Source organism: Microtus pennsylvanicus, chromosome 1 (assembly GCF_037038515.1).
Source record: "Microtus pennsylvanicus isolate mMicPen1 chromosome 1, mMicPen1.hap1, whole genome shotgun sequence".
Classification (NCBI taxonomy): domain Eukaryota; kingdom Metazoa; phylum Chordata; class Mammalia; order Rodentia; family Cricetidae; genus Microtus; species Microtus pennsylvanicus.
Window position 1 is genome coordinate 88,582,151 of NC_134579.1, and position 16,387 is coordinate 88,598,537.

Genomic DNA, 16,387 nt, shown 5'->3' on the forward strand with positions numbered 1-16,387 from the left:
TGCTGAGAAGGTAGCTCTACCCGCATGCTCAGTACAGAATTTTTCACAATAGCTAAATTTTGAATGCAATTTGTGCTTATCCAGTGCAAACAGGGGCAAGGAAAACTATGTGTGTGTGACACAGGTACCCACACAAGAATTCTCAGTTTTAAAAGAAGAAGGCATACTGCTATTTGTGACAACACAGGGAAGACGCTGACCAGGAAAATGGGCAAGGCAGCCAGGAGCAAATATTCTGTCATCTTACTTAACACTGGAAGCTAAAAATTAAATTCAGAAGCAGAGAGCAAAGTGGTGCTAACCAGGGCTGGGGGATGGATGGAGGGAGAGGAGTCTGGGAGATGGCACAGAGGAAGAGTTCAACTGAATCCTTGATCTCAAGAGTTCTCATCATAGACAGAAAAAAACCACGTGAAGTAATGTGCAGCTAATCGGCTTGACTGCACCATTCCACAACTCTCCTAGCGCTGCGACCCTTTAACACAGTTCTTCACACTGTGGTGACTCCCAACCATAAAAGTATTTTCACTGCTACTTTATAACTGTAATTTTTCTACTGTTATGAACTGTAATGTAAATATCTGTGTTCTCCAATGGCCTTAGGTGACCCCTGTGAAACAGTCGTGGTCCACAGCTTGAGAACTACCACTTTAAAGCATGGCACACAAAATGTTTTATAATTTTTTATCTTAATAAATTATTTTATTTATTTAAATAAAATAAATGTATTTCATTTATTTATTATTTTAAAACAAATAGAAATAAGCCGGGCGGTGGTGGCGCACGCCTTTAATCCCAGCACTCAGGAGGTAGAGGCAGGCGGATCTCTGGGAGTTCGAGGCCAGCCTAGTCTACAAGAGCTAGTTCTGGGACAGGCACCAAAGCTACAGAGAAACCCTGTCTCGAAAAACCAAATAAAATAAAATAAAAATAAAAATAAATAAATAAATAAAAAGAAATATTGTATCTGTAGTAGAATAGTGGACAAAAGGCGACATGGAAGTAGCGGCAAAGCAGACAGTGAAAACATGGGCCGGAGATGGACAACCATGGCTCCTGGCTGAGCAATTGACCACAGTGGCTATGTACGGCAGCAACACAACCGCATCACTGATGCTGGTGACTACAGATGCAGAATGAGGCCAAGCTAGAGTTCTTTCTCCCATGGTAAAGTATTTTGATCATCTGGGGCTGTCCAAAAGTCTTAGTAAGAACACACAGGATCGCCCTTTTCCTGGCAAGTGAGAGACCCACCTCAGAGAATGGGTCTCTGCTTTGGTTTAGCTCACTATACAGAAATGGAAGCCTCATTTATACATGCAGACACTCCCCAAACTCCATTACCTAGAGAAGCTGCTAACGAAGTGCAAGCATAAAGCATCAGCTAACTTTTGACAGTCCCGGAGCCCAGCACAGCTAAGTGGCCTCGGCTGCCTGCAGCACTGTGCCCACTGTCACAGCAGGTCCTGCTGCTCTTAGGTCCATGGGAAGTGGCACAGACGGTGACAGCAGGGAGTAAGGCACAGCCAGTTGGTGAAGCAGAAAGAGAAAAGGAAGGGACCCAGGTCCCAGCACACCCCCACAGGGGTACCACACCCCAGTTTCCACTAAGCTCCATCTCTTAAAGGGTTTTCCACCTCCCAAAGCATCAAGCTGGGAATTAACCCTTCAACAGGTGGACTTTTGGGGGGGGCATCTAAGATCCAAACCATGCTGTATATTAAGTCATGTGTACCTTCAGGACCGTGAACTACAATGGCAAGAGAAGGAAGGCTGGTACTACTGAGAATTTCTTTCCTTTCTGTCTCCCCACCCCACCCTCAATACAAGGTCTCATTATATAGCTCCAGCTGTCCCAGAACTCATTCTGTAGACCAGGCTGGCCTTGAATTTACAGAGATCTGCCTGCCTCTGCCTCCCTAGAGCTGGGTTAAAGGTGTGTGCCACTATGCCTGGCTAGTAATGTTTTCTTCTTTAATCCCAGCACTCGGGAGGCAGAGGCAGGCGGATCTCTGTGAGTTCGAGACCAGCCTGGTCTACAGAGCTAGTTCCAGGACAGGCTCCAAAGCCACAGAGAAACCCTGTCTCGAAAAACCAAAAACAAAAACAAAAACCAAACAAACAAAAAAAACCACTCTTTTCATTCAAGGATACAGATAAAAATGTAAGGGGCCACACAGTTTTGGGTCCATTCTATCTTGATTAAAGGTTAGAAAGTTCTCCTCAAGAACAAATAACAGGATGTTTGTCCAAAGGCTACTGGACAACAGGATGTTTGACTTAGGGCATGGTTACCAGGTGTTTTGAGATGTTAGGAGGTAATTACGCTTGTTTGTTTTTTGTATCATGGAAGTCTTGTGCCCTCCCCTTTTGACTGGGGTACATAAGGACGGTGAGTAATACACTTGGGGCTTCTGTCACAGTATTCATTGGAAGGCCCCTGATACCTTCTGTCTCTTGTCTATTTCTTCCCTCAATGCACACTCCTCTTCTCAGGAGTGAATAGACAAGTCGGCCAGTCCCGACATCAAAACACCATGATGGTATTTCCTACGTTATGAACTGCATGAGCACAGGACCCCACTGACAGTAATATTACATTTGACATAGGAACATACCCACTTCGTCTTAGGCAATTTTTCTTTGGATACTGACCTAATACACATTACTGGGGATGTGATACAAAAATAATAGCAATAGTACCTATGTACTATCTACCAAGTGTCTATGCCTAAGCCTCAGCTCCTCTGTGCCAATCAATAGAGGAGGAAGTAAGAAGAAACAGAAGAGGTTGCAAAACTTACCTAATGTCACAATAGCCAGTAAGCAATGGTACTGTGTGTGATATAAATCCAGGTGGACCGACTCTAGGACCCAGGGAATTAACGCTTTTCTAACAGCTCTTCTGCAAGGTATGGAAAATGTCTAGAACTTAGCCTAGTGAGATACATAAAGGGATGCTCTTGTGTGTGTGTGTGCACGCGCGCGTGTGTGTGTGTATGTATAAACATCAGTGTATAACTTAACCGCCTAAAGTGAAACATGGCAGGGGCTGTATTTATGACAAGAACTGCTTAGTGAAGACAGAGCACTGCGCCCTTCACCCAGATTCTGTATTCTCAGCTCACCGCAGCTCCTCACTTGCAGGTGGCTGCTCAGAGTGGGCTGGTACCACACAGATGACTTCTACAGCTAACAGTTTATGTGGGCTGGTTCTCACTACCTCAGCTCTTAAAAGAAACATCTCTCAGTTTATAGGCCACCTGCTTCACCACAGGTATGCTGACCTCATTTTCAAAGTATAAGGATTCTTACAAATATTTATTCCTAAACCTCGATATAGAAAATATCATTAATTTTCACCTCATATTACAAGACCTGAGCAAGCATGCCATGGTATATATGAAGAAAAAACGTCTCTTACTGAAAATAACTGTGAGGTGGTGTGGGGGCTACTTAGGAAACAATAAACTCGAAGTCAAAAAGTACATGAATTATGAAATCCCCAGGGCAGCACATCTGTTTGATAGGCCAACTGTTAGACTGAAAAATGTATGTATATGCCCCTTTAAAGTACTAGTTGGGAGAAATAAACCCAAAAAGAGAAGGAGGTCAAAATAATTATTGGACTTCTTATTCAATAAAAATATGTGCTTGCTCTTCGAGAAGACAGATGAAAAAATAGTGCAGATGGGAAAAAGGATTTATAGTCTTGGAAAATGAATGTGGAAGGAAGCCAATATCCTGCCCCCGCCCCCCTCGCAAAGCCAATAGCTAATATGGCAGCTGCCTGAACCAAGAGGAAGATAGGAAATGTGACTAATGACTGAAAAGCACAGACACAAAATAAAATGCCAGCTCTTATCAAACAGCAGCTCAAAATGCAAACAGGAGAAAGGTACAGAAACTGTGACAAAAAGAACACCACAGTGGACAGTCTCTCTGAGTTTCTACTCCAGCTCCCTTGAACTTGGGCAGAGGTTTGGCGTACTCCCTTGATAAATGAACCAGACATAAGAAAACCACCCCACCGAAATCTGGGTCTGTAGATCACTCTCCCGACCCTAAAGGAGTTCTGTTCTCCAGAGAGGCCCTACAGACTGTCCTAACTGCTGCAGAGCTCTTGGCTCTTGGCCTTGAAGATGGTAATCAGAGCAGGTCTGATCAGCCCGGGCAGTTGTCCTCCTCAGTGTGTCAAGGATGTGGCTGGCCTACACTAGAAGACAAGTTGTCCACCCCACAGACCTCGGTCACTGATTCACCCGATGACTGTAAATTATTCCCAGAGCTAAAAGTCCAGGAATGAAAACCAATGAAGATGAGAGAAATATTTAGAACTATAGGCTCCTTTAAAGGTGTTTTCATGATTTAACACATGTAGAAACTAATTAGTCCCTTGAATCTAAGTTTTAAAGGGAAATTGTATACCTATCATTAACTGAACTGAAGGTTTTTTTTAAACTAAAATGTAAAACATTTGTACATCTCAAGTTTGGGCCGGAGAGATGGCTCAGTGGTTAGAGCACTGGCGGCTCTTACTGAGGATCTGGGTTTGGTTCCCAGCATCCACATGGCAGCTCACATCCACATGTGACCAACGTGCCCTTCTGGCCTCCACAGGCACCAGGCACACATGTAGTATACTTATATATATGCTGGTAACACTCATCCACACAATAAACAACAAACTGATCTTTAAAAACAAGCCTAGCTAAACACCATGAGAAGAGAGGAGGAAAAGTCCATTCTCTATATCCCTTACCCAGGATTAAATATCTGGCTAGGCCTAACAGTACAGAGCAGAGCGTGGCTCAGGAGGAAGTAGACGACAAAGAGACAGAGAAACCGAGCATGTAGCCCACACCAGGGCAAGGGTGCCTTGTTCTGCCACATGGACTGCCAGGAAGGACCTGGTCTCCTCCTGACCACCAGACACTTCTATCATCCATATTTTAGGTGTCAAACACTGCTTTGGGAGATTATGTATGATCATCTCCTCTACAAAAGCAGCAGAGATCAACAAAACAGAACACACACACACACACAGACAATCATTTGTACACCAAGAATTAAGTACAAACTCCTATGCTACAAATAATTTACTAAAACAACTCAGCAAATTCTTGACTCTTTAAGTTCTGCATTGTCAGGTTTCAAGTCTTATTCAGGTATTAACTGAAATACAATGAACTTAAGTAGGGAAAGGCAATTCAAAATCCCCTCCCCAATTAAGAAAACATCCTACTTAATATACATACCAGGGCTTGGAGAGAGAACTCCATTCCTATAATATAGTAGGTTAATAGAATCCAGAAAGTAAACACACACACAGGGTGGGGGTGGGGAGGGCATCTAACGGAGAGCAGTGGCCCTCCGAAGGCGACGTTTTTAAAAAAGCTCAAAGTACTGGATTGGGGTGGTTCACTGAACAAGTAGGACAGGACTCTATGACTAGAAAGTAAAGTGTACAAACATTTACCTTCAAACCGAGGGATGCTGCGGGTTCTGATGCAACACAAACATGCTCTCGTGCACTAGCTCAACTGCAGGGTTAGTGGCTCACACCTACAACCCCAGCACCTGAGCGACAGCTTCAAGTCTGTAGCCAACCTGGTTGACATAGTGAGTTTAGGCTGGTCGGGGCTACACAGTGAGTGAGGCCCTTTCTTTAATTAAAGCATAAACACTAGAAAGGATACAGAGATAAATAAAAGGAAGGAACTAGCTAACGTGAACAAGCCCAAGGCAGAAGATTCCATTAGAGGTTGTGTCAGCCTTTATGCTTCTGTCCCATCACACATCAGGTGCTAAATGAAGAGCCCACCAGAGTCACACACTCAGGGTTTTTGGCATCAGAAAGCAGCAGTGTAAGAACCAAGACCTAGCATACACTAAGGCAGAACTGCATTATTTAGAGATATCCTGTCTTACAGGATATCAAAAGGCCTCAACACATCTTCTAGCCCTTCATTAATTCCAAGCTTTAAATAGCTGTACACCCTAGAACCATCTTCTCTACTACTGAAACACAAACTGTCCTTAAGACAGAAAGCAGCTGTAGCTGAACTGGATGGAGCCATGCTAGCACAGAGTCTAGGATGGAATTAAAAATAGAACAGGAGCACAACCGAGACCACAGGGGAACTTCTAAGTGGAAGAGCACACTGTCCATTCCGATGGTGCACCGGGGCTTCATCCAGTCATAGACTTTATACTTGCTGACCATTTTCACTGCAGATGCTGGGCCATGTAGCAAACTTCTGTTTGTCCCTATACACATTGTGTTTCAAGGCTCCAAATCTAAGTATTTATAGTTCTCTGTTTAATATAATTTATAATGAAAAGCCCCAGATGAACTAAAACACTCTGGTAAAGACCCATTAAGTAAAATCGTATGTGTTTTTAAAAATGCGAGGTGAAATTACTCACATGTCAGCATTAGAAGTCAGCTAGCCAAGGACATTATGGTTTAGAGACATTGACTTTCCTAAGACTAAATAATTATCTGACTTGGGATGGTATTTTGATGTGGATTCCCCCTGTATGCTGTGAATACCACTGGTGAATAAAGAAACTGCCTTGGCCTGTTGATAGGGCAGAGTAGAACTAGGTGGGGAAAACTATACTGAATGCTGGGAGAAAGAAGGCAGAGTGAAGAGAAACCATGTAGCCCCACTGGAGACACACCGCGACTTTACTTGGTAAGCCACAGCCTTGTGGTGAAACACAGATTAATGGAGATCGGTTAATTTAAGATATGAGTTAGACAGAAATACGCTTAAGCTATTGGCCAACCAGTATTACAAATAATATGGTTTCTATGTGATTATTTCAGGGCTGAGCATCTGGGAACAAACAAGAGGCCTCTCCTACAATAGTATTTAATCCCAAATTATCAACAGTATACCTCCCACCACCAAGCAAGGATGGCCTGCCAGTCACTCTAGGGGGAAGACAAGAAAGGCTAACCTAATGTGATATTTTAGCACAAGGACTGGCATTAACTGCCCCAGTGTTGTGCCATGGCCATTGTGGGACACTACAAAACACAACCTGCACAGCCAAATTTCTTGCCCAAAAAATTCATACTGAATAGAATTACCCAGTAACTGACCCTAACACACTCCTGATGCTTTGAGACGAGGTTTCTATTAGTCTTGAACTGAGGACATACTGGAATTGCCTAAGAAAAGGAGACTAGCCACGATACTGGTAAGACAATGAGTCTAGTTTGGAGATTTGATAGCTTTTGTGGCATTCAAGAGCACAGAGCTATGGGGTCTGTTAAATGGGGACATTCTCATAAGCCTCTTAGAACTTCTATGGGGACTAAATATAATCATATATATAGTTATGCAACAGTAAGGCATTGAATAAATATAAGGTGCTATTTTAAGATTTTTCAAAGTAGATGGTTGTACCTTTGTAAAGAAAAGCACACAAATATTACCCATCACATACACAGTGATTACAGCATGTCACTTCACGGACTCCCAGAAGAACCCTTGACCTTGTCGTCGCCCTCCCATTTTAGTGATGAGTCAACTAAGGCTTTGGGGTGGTGGTACTGATATTTCCTAAGTCAACATAGGGGCAAAGATGACTCTAAGCTCAAGTCTCTGACCTTGTACATATAAAAATTTCTTAATTTTACTCATCCATAAAGATAATTTCCATATTTCTGAAGCTGTTCAAGAAGTATTTTGGAAAATGTAAGTGAAAAAGTTAAAATGAATTTATTTAAAGATGATGCCCATGAAGTTTAATAAGCTGAAAAATTCTATTTTCACAAACCAAGTCCTACGAGTAAAGCCTTTTGTAGGCTCTGAAGCAGACTCTAAGCCATGGTTAACACTTGCTAGCTGTATAACTTAAGTCAGCCTCCTTAACTTTTATAGACCTCAGTTTCCTTTCCTATAGGTGGGAAGCTACCAACTCGGAAAGGAGGGTGGAGCTGGTTCCCCCACTTGAGCCTGTCTCACTTTACAGTCAGAGCTGTGTGGAGGTAGGGCCATCTGCTTTTGGCTAGAAATAAGCCTCGTTGGCGTTCTCAAGTCTTAGCTTGCTGAGAAGCACACAGCTCGGATAGTCAACCCATTAGAACCAGCCAACAGGAAGGAAACCTGCTTTTGCCTGCCTCAAGTCTGGGCAGCAGACAGGGACACACCCATAGGCTGACAGTTCCTAATCATAAGCCTCTAAAGCCCCCATTTTCACCATCCATTTAAGGACAAAGTATAACCTTCACATGCAGACAGGAGCAAAATTGAAACATCAAGCCTGAAAGCTTAGATCACAGAATCTGATACAGAACATAGATCCAACTCATTCACTCTGACAAGGAAAATGATGGCTGCACTCCACACCTCATCTTTGAAATAATTGAAACTTCTGTCTCCAATTTCATAGATAAATCATCTTTTGAAGAAAAATTCTACTAGGTATTTTTAGCACTAAGATTTACGCTTAAGTATGCAGAACAGTAAGCAAGCCAGGATCTGAAACCACTTTAAATGAGGAATCTCAGTGATGCATGATCCTTGAACTCTGAGTTCCAATTACAACTTATTCTGGGATCCCAGTTGGTTAGAAACTAACACTTATGTAATGCTGCTCCCAGAAGACACAGGTTATTAAATGAAATTGCAGTGCAGGGCATGAAATACCTCCCTTTGAGTTATTGGTGAGGCAGGCCCCAGAAGTCTCCAAAACAACACAGACTATTACCATTGCCCTTGGCTACCCTCCATAATAACTATGTGGTAAGACCCTATTTGACTGCAGGGCTAGAAAAATCAACCTCAGACCAGCCAAGAAACCTTCCTGCTAGTTGGAAGTGTTGGAAGGTGCTATGCAGGCTGCTGGGGGAGAAGACGTCAGAGACCTTACCCAGCACTGGACCCACATGCAACAATACCACCCTGCCTAGGCAAGATGTGTCTACTGGTGCAGTAGCTGCAGCACTGTGAGAGGGGCACTATCATTTTCTGATTGGATTTGAGGTCTGTTCCACAAGAGGAAATTTTGTACCTGGTACTATCATCCTGATCAAAAGCCTACAGCTGGGGAGAACCTGCTAGTATTGTTACTTCACTAAATGGTAATGTTGTCACATTGCTTCTTAATATTTTTGTTTCTAGCTATAGACCTGGGCTGCTCTCACACTTGTAGGAGAGCTTCTCATGTGCAGTGGGCAGCAATCAATGCAGACACATTAATTGATCAACGCACTAACAGACTGAGCGCTCAGCCCTAAATGGGAAATCTTTACCTTCACCACTCCAGTTTCCTGCCCAGGCTCAGGGACTATCTTGAAAAGGGAGGCAGGAAGGATGTAGGGGCCAGAGCTTCTGGGCATGCCATGGCTATTCCTTTCGTGAACTCATAACAGTTGTGCTTACTCATGCAAAATCAAGCCAGTCAAGATTCTGGCATAGCTGGGAGTGGGTGCTCGCCAGGCCTCGTTTCAGTGTGGAACAATTGGCATTTAATAGCTGCTGGGGGAGGGAGAGGCATTCTTTTGTGAGGGTGTCGCCAGTGGTAGGCTGGTGCTCATGCTCCAGTAAATGGACCCACACTCATGCACCAATTAGATAAACTTAGTGGGTTATTTAAAATACAAAACACAAAGTTGGAAGGGGAACATGTTAGGGGAAACATGGGGAGGACAAGGGCATATATATTCCATGACATACATGTATGAAATTCTCAAGAATAAAGAAAATTATAATTAAATAAATTAATATCTATTGACTAAATGTCCATGCGGATGCTAGTGAGGGCTACAAGAGCCTGTTCTTATTGTAAAACAAATGTGCCAAGATGGCACAACAGACACCCGTCACAGAGTACCCTACTGGATTCTTGCTTGTCTTTTGTAAGGTTCAAGACTGTATCTAAAAGATGGAATTTCTAAAATTCCATACCACCAAGCAAGGAAAAATTAATACTTGAGTCATTCTACGTAAGTTTGTCATCTAGTTTTATTTATTATTTTTTACAATATTATCGTCTGTGAGTCTACAGCTCTGAGACCAGACTGTGCATATATGAAGTAGAAAAGGCACTCACAAATCCAAGTGTGCTTCCACATCAGCTCTCATTAACATGAGAGGAACTCATTTGCCTTAGCACTGCAAATCTAGAGACTGGACCTCTCGGTGTTCTATTTGTTTGTTTGTTTTGAGACAGGGTTCTCTGTGGAACAGCCCTAGCTGTCCTGGAACTAGTCCTTGTAGACCAGCCTGGCCTCGAACTCACAGAGATCTGCCTGCCTCTGCCTCCCAAGACTGGACTTCTTAGAGACGATAAACGTATCTAATTCTCCTCAGCTCAGGCTAAACTCACCTAGCTGCATGTGGTAGACTATGGAGCTACAGATATGTGGCCATAAACTGACCCAACAGTTATTCTAACATTTGAAATTCAAGTTCATCTTATCAAGCATCCACTATGGGCCAGGCACAATTCCAGGGGCTGTGGATAAGTATTCAGACAAAAGTCTCTGTACTCACAGAATTTATACTATAGTGTGCACCAGATTTGGGGGGGGGGTGTTGAGAGAGGAAACGGACAATAAACATATGTAAATTATATATATAGTTATATATGTCCGTATATACGTACACACACATATATTTAAGGCAATAAGATTATAGAAGGAAAAACCTTCAGGGAAGGGTTTGGGGAAAGGGCTTGCAATCAAGAGTTAGAAGAAACGATAGCTGTCGTTCACCTGCATATTATTCTAGCACTTCCTGCACATAGGTATGATTCATTGACAAACTCATGCTTTCATCTTTCTGAGTTCACAAGTGTCAGCTGATGCATATGCAAAATCAGGTCATTATGAGTTCTCAGCCCTCTTTGGGCTCCATTCTTTTCCTGTGTAGAACTGACAATCACTATGCACACCTTCCTTCATTCCCTGCAAACAAGGATACTCTTAGCCTCCATAGAGTTCATAGTTAGAGCCAGTCAGTAAACAAGGCCAGTCAGTAAACTAAGGTCAGCTTAGTGAATGACAAGTGCTATGAAGGAACACTTCTATTTTTTTTTTTTTTTTTTTGGTTTCTCTGTGGCTTTGGAGGAAGGAACACTTCTAAAGAATGGTGGCCAAAGCAAGGCATGTTTTTGAGGGTATAAGAGTGTTTCAGAGGGGACTCTAACAGGCTGCCTACAAGGTGGTCCCGAGGCTTCCACTACCCAATGTTCCCTTCTGGAGTATGACCACATTGATTGGCATTTAACGTCAGGACTGGTGAGATATCACTTCTGAGATTAGGGTATACAGAGATTTCTACTGCTGTGATGAAACACCCATGACCAAAATCAACTTGGGGAGGAGGAAAGGGTTATTTCACTTCACTCACACTGTTATATCACAGTTCATCATGGAAAACAGAGTAGGAACCTGCAGGCAGGAGCTGATGGAGAGATCATGGAGGAATGCTGCTTACTGGTTTGCTCCTCATGTCTTGGCTCAGCCTGCTTTCTTTTCTTTCTTTCTTTTTCTTTCTTTCTTTCTTTCTTCCTTTCTTCCTTCCTTCCTTCCTTCCTTCCTTCCTTCCTTTCATTTTCTTTTTTCTATTTTTTTGTTTTGTTTTGTTTTAAAACAGAGTCTCACTATGTAGCTCTGGTTGTCTTGGAACTATGTAGACCAGGTTGGCCTTGAACTCATAGAGATCTGCTTGCTCCCACCTCTTGAGTGCTGGGATTAAAGATGTACATCACCACCATCCAGCTAGCCAGCTTGCTTATAGTACCCAGAACCACCAGGCCAGGAGTGGCACCACCCACTATTGGATGGGTCCTCTAATACTTCACAGTCTTATCCTATGAAGGCAATTCTCAATTGAGATTCCCTCCTCTTAGATGACTATAGCTTGTGCCAAGTTCATAGAAAACTAGGCAGGACAATGATTAATGGTACAGTTACAATGACAGATACACATATAGATAACAGGACACAGCCTGTGGACATCATTATTTAACCACCATTAACTGGCTTGACAATACAACAACAGATGACATCTGAGAGTGTGTATCCACTAGGAATTGTGTATTTTAATTAATTTATTCTTTATAATAAACCTACTGAGTGTTATTATTCACGCAGTTTACAGATAAGGAAACCAGAGGTTCAGAAAAGCCTAGTCACTAACCCATATTCACAAGCTAGGAAGTGGTAGAACCACCAGGCCTTCTTACCTCAGAGTTCTCACTCTTGGCCATTATATAATACTGTCCTGAAAAAGAGGGCTCTACAGAACAGACTCTTCTGCCCTTGAGAAGGGAAAGAAACTCAAGTCCACATAGCTAAGCAAACTGGTTTATCTCTTCCTCCTTAGATATTCTAGGCAATTTGATTTTCTCATGAGCTCTTTATATAGATTGTAGGCCTTTCTTTTTTCCTTTCTTTCTTTCATCCTTCCATCTTCCTTTCTTTCTCTCTTTTTTGTGGAATATTAGTTGAGGATGTGATATATTTATTTATACTGTGGAACATTTAATCTGTTCAATGATGCAAAGATGTGTTGAGTTCTTTTATATAGCATTTGGTTAACTCTGTGAAACTGTGTTAACTTTGCCTGCCTAAAACACCTGATGGTCTAATAAAGCGCTGAATGGCGAATAGCAAGGCAGGAGCAAGGATAGGCGGGGCTGGCAGGCAGAGAGAATAAATAGGAAGAGAAGAGTGGAAAGGAGAAAAGAAAAGTGGGAAGGAAAAAGTGAGAAAAAGGAGAGAAGACAGCAGGGGCCAGTCACCCAGCTATTAAGCAAGCCATAGAGTAAGAAGTAAAGAAAGGTATATAGAATAGAGAAAGATAAAAGCCCAAAGTGAAAAGATAGATGGGATAATTTAAGAAAAGCTGGCTAGAAACCAGCCAAGCGAAGGCCAGACATTCATAAGTAAGAATAAGTCTGCGTGTTTGATTATTTGGGAGATGGGTGGCAAGGCCCCCAAAGAGTAAGAATAAAAACAAACAAACATAAACCAACCATCTTCCTTCTTTCCTTTCTTTTGAGACAGGGTCTTTCTATGTAGACCTAGTTGGTCTGGAACTTGTTCTGTAAACCAGGCTGGCCTCAAATTAAAAGATTCCTGCCTGCCTCTGCTTCCCAAGAGAGAGCTGGGGTTAAAGTGCATACAGAATGCCCAGCTGGAGCTTTCCTTTGATGCAGGTAGAAAAGGTTATTTACTGGAAACAGGAGTTATTGTCTAAGGCATACATATGGTTATGCAGTTTATGATCACTGGCCTAGATTGAGGCCTGGCTTCCGACCAGCACTCCAGATACCTGGCACTGTACCAGGTGCTCATCTGCTACAGACCTTTTATTGCTTTGCATGTTCGCCTTTAAGTGTGGGAAAGACTTCGAATGCTCCAGCAGAGTCTTAATTTCTTTTTGAAGAGGAAAATCCCAACCCACCTATTTTTGATTGTTATGTATATAATATTAATAGGGATGCTATTTCAGAATGGCTTATTTAGAAAAGTTTTAACAAACTGGGAATGTATCATACTTCTTTCCAGTGCTCCCTGGGGCTAAAAGAGTCACAGAAACTACTGAGTTTTCGTTTGTTCCAAAAATCTTCACTCAAGAAGACACATAAACCAATCAATTTGCTCAGCATGCCTAATAATATTATAATAATCAATTAATCACTAATATTGACTGACCGCATGCATTTATTGCCTCTCCGGGCCATTAGAAACTAAGCTGCATGCAGGTCAACTTGTTTCCTGCTGCATCCCTGTGCTCAATAGTTATTTAACAAATGAATGAAATGATTTTATATTCTGAAGACAAGGTGAGCCAGGCTGGCCTCAAATCCTCCATCCTTCTGCCTCAGCTTCTTAAGGGCTGGAACTAGCTTTGTGTACCACCATGCCCAGCTGGACTGTTTCCTTCGAAGACAACCACATGGTGTCAACAGGCAACAGCAAGGCTCCTCTCTCTTCCTACCCCCAAGTGTTACACCCAGAAGCCCTGGATTCACATCGTCTTTAAAAGATGCCAATTGTTCTGACATGGTTGCCAGGGAGATGGATTTAGTGCAGTTGACTCTTTAACTCCAATTAGTAGGATACACCAGGGGAGAGGTTAATCTTGCCTTACTGGTTTTTGGTTGTGAGAGAATGGCTGGAAAACCTCAACAGTAAGTGAACCCCAGAAGTTTGGGTTCACCTCCAACCTTTCTCTCTGTATCTTTACCATATAGGGTCTCTCTAAGTTTCTTCTCTAGAAATTTCTTGTATCCAATGTTATCAAGTCTCCAGTCCTACGTCTATGTTGGTAGTCCAACACGCCTGCACTATGATATGGTCTGAACTCACTGCTGGCTCGACTGTTCTCTGACACTCACCCATTCTGCACACAGATATGGGATGAAAACCCATCATTTATGGAATATATTGACTCAAGACTCATTATTGCCCGCTTAGCTTTGGTGGGGGTGATCAAACTCTGGACCTACATAGGCTAGGGCAGGAATTCTATCACAAAGCTGCAAGTGTTGTATCTCATTTACTTGTCTTGAACATGGTCTCAACAAGCTGTTCAGGCTGAGCTTTGAACTTACTCTGTAGTCCAGGCTGTCAATGAACTTGAGGCCCTCCTACTTCAGTACTACTTCCATGCAGCTGGGATTATAGGCATGAGAGAGTGCGCCCAGCTAACAGTTGCTTTATACTGCAAAGAGGAAAGCCATACATCTTTGAACGGTGGTATTTCTTTCACAGTCCAGTAGCTTCAGTACTGCAAGAGTTCCTGGAAAGCAGACTATGCCTACCTTCTTTGCTTTCCTCAGCACCTAGGATAGATTGCAGCTGTCAGAGCAGGAGGGTGCCCTGGAAACAGCGATTGCCTCAAGCCTGCCTTATCTGTTCCATTCTATGTTCCGAACTTACCTATGCAACACCACACATTAGCACAAAGTCTTCTTTTTCATACATACAACTCATCTGCCCTGCCCCAAATCACAGAAGCTTTGTTCGAATGACTCATTAAGACTCTCGTGTCCATCATTTTTCAGGGTGGGGCTAACAGGTGCATACTTGCTGGTAGACAGTGTGAGGTTCAGTGTGGGCTGCGTGTGATAAGCATTCCATCCTTGAAGTAAAAGGACCTACACAGCAATTGTACCACAGTATCTTATAAAATCTAAAAGAAATACAATATTAAGATTTGGCCTGAAAAGGGAAAGATCTGGAATCTTTGAAAACAAGCTGATGGATCTGGTGGCATCTCTTAGGGGCTCTAACTGAAGGATGTTTCAAAGAGCACCTGAATTTATAACCAAAACATGACTTTTGTCTAAGACATGGAAGACTATAATCTTTTTTTAAAAATATATTTGTATTAGCTGAGTATGATGGCATCACAACCTTTAATCCCAGCACTCAGGAGGCTGAGGCAGGTGGAGCTTTGTGAATCTGAGGCCAGCCTGGTCTACATAATGAGTTCCAAGACAGCCTGGTCTACATAATGAGTTCCAAGACAGCCAGGGCTACATAGACAGACTTTGTCTCAACCCCCACCCCCAAATATTTTTAACTAATTTTTTTTTTCAAATATATTTTGATTATGCTTTCCTTCTCCTGGAGACTACAATCTTAATAAATGAGCTGAAAAGGGTGGTTAATCATGGGTCAAAGAATTTTATGTACTTTCCTATCTCTTGAAGTGCAGGATGTTCTGGGTCACAACTAAATGGATCACTTTTTATGTAGACACTTTTCCTTCTCTACAGAGATACTGCACAAATCTGTATTACGTCAATTAGGGCACTTAGATGTTACTGCTATATGTAATTTAGGACTAGTTTGTAAAGTGCTTTGAAAATGGCAAGCGCTAAGCCAAATACTCAGAATTATTAGATATTAAAAGCCTTTGGCATGTAGGCATATTATTTAATGATTGGCTCTTTAGAGGGCACAGGATTTTACAGCTGAACACAACTTCTGATCTTGAATCATTAACACTGCAGTGGTTTGAGTGCAATGTTATTAGAGAGTAAGATAGTGAGGTTTTTATCCCCCCCATTTATATAAATGATTCAAGTCCAAGTCGGTCTCCCACATTCTTCTTCCAGTCCTTTTCCTGGCCTTGGCCTTGAACTCATTCTGTAGACCTCAAACTCAGGTATTAAAGGTGTGCACAATCACACCCAGCTCCGGCTCAACCCTCCTTCAATTCCTACTGACTCCAGGTAACAATTTCTTCCACACATGCAGGGGCAGGGGGAGGGTACAAGCTCCTGATTACCCTCTTTTCTCCCTTCACCCATCTGCCTTCAAAAGATATTTCATTTCATGTGAACCTGTTTATGGCCACCCTAAACAGATTCCGACTGCATGCCCCAGGACTGGTGGTAATTAATC

The 16,387-nt window shown here is 42.5% G+C and overlaps 1 protein-coding gene across 1 annotated transcript in view; it reads right to left on the reverse strand.

The window, feature by feature from the left end:
• The window catches only part of LOC142849726 (protein POLR1D-like), a 35,794-nt gene that overhangs the window by 14,270 nt on the left and 5,137 nt on the right, over positions 1 to 16,387 (reverse strand). The window lies entirely within an intron of this gene.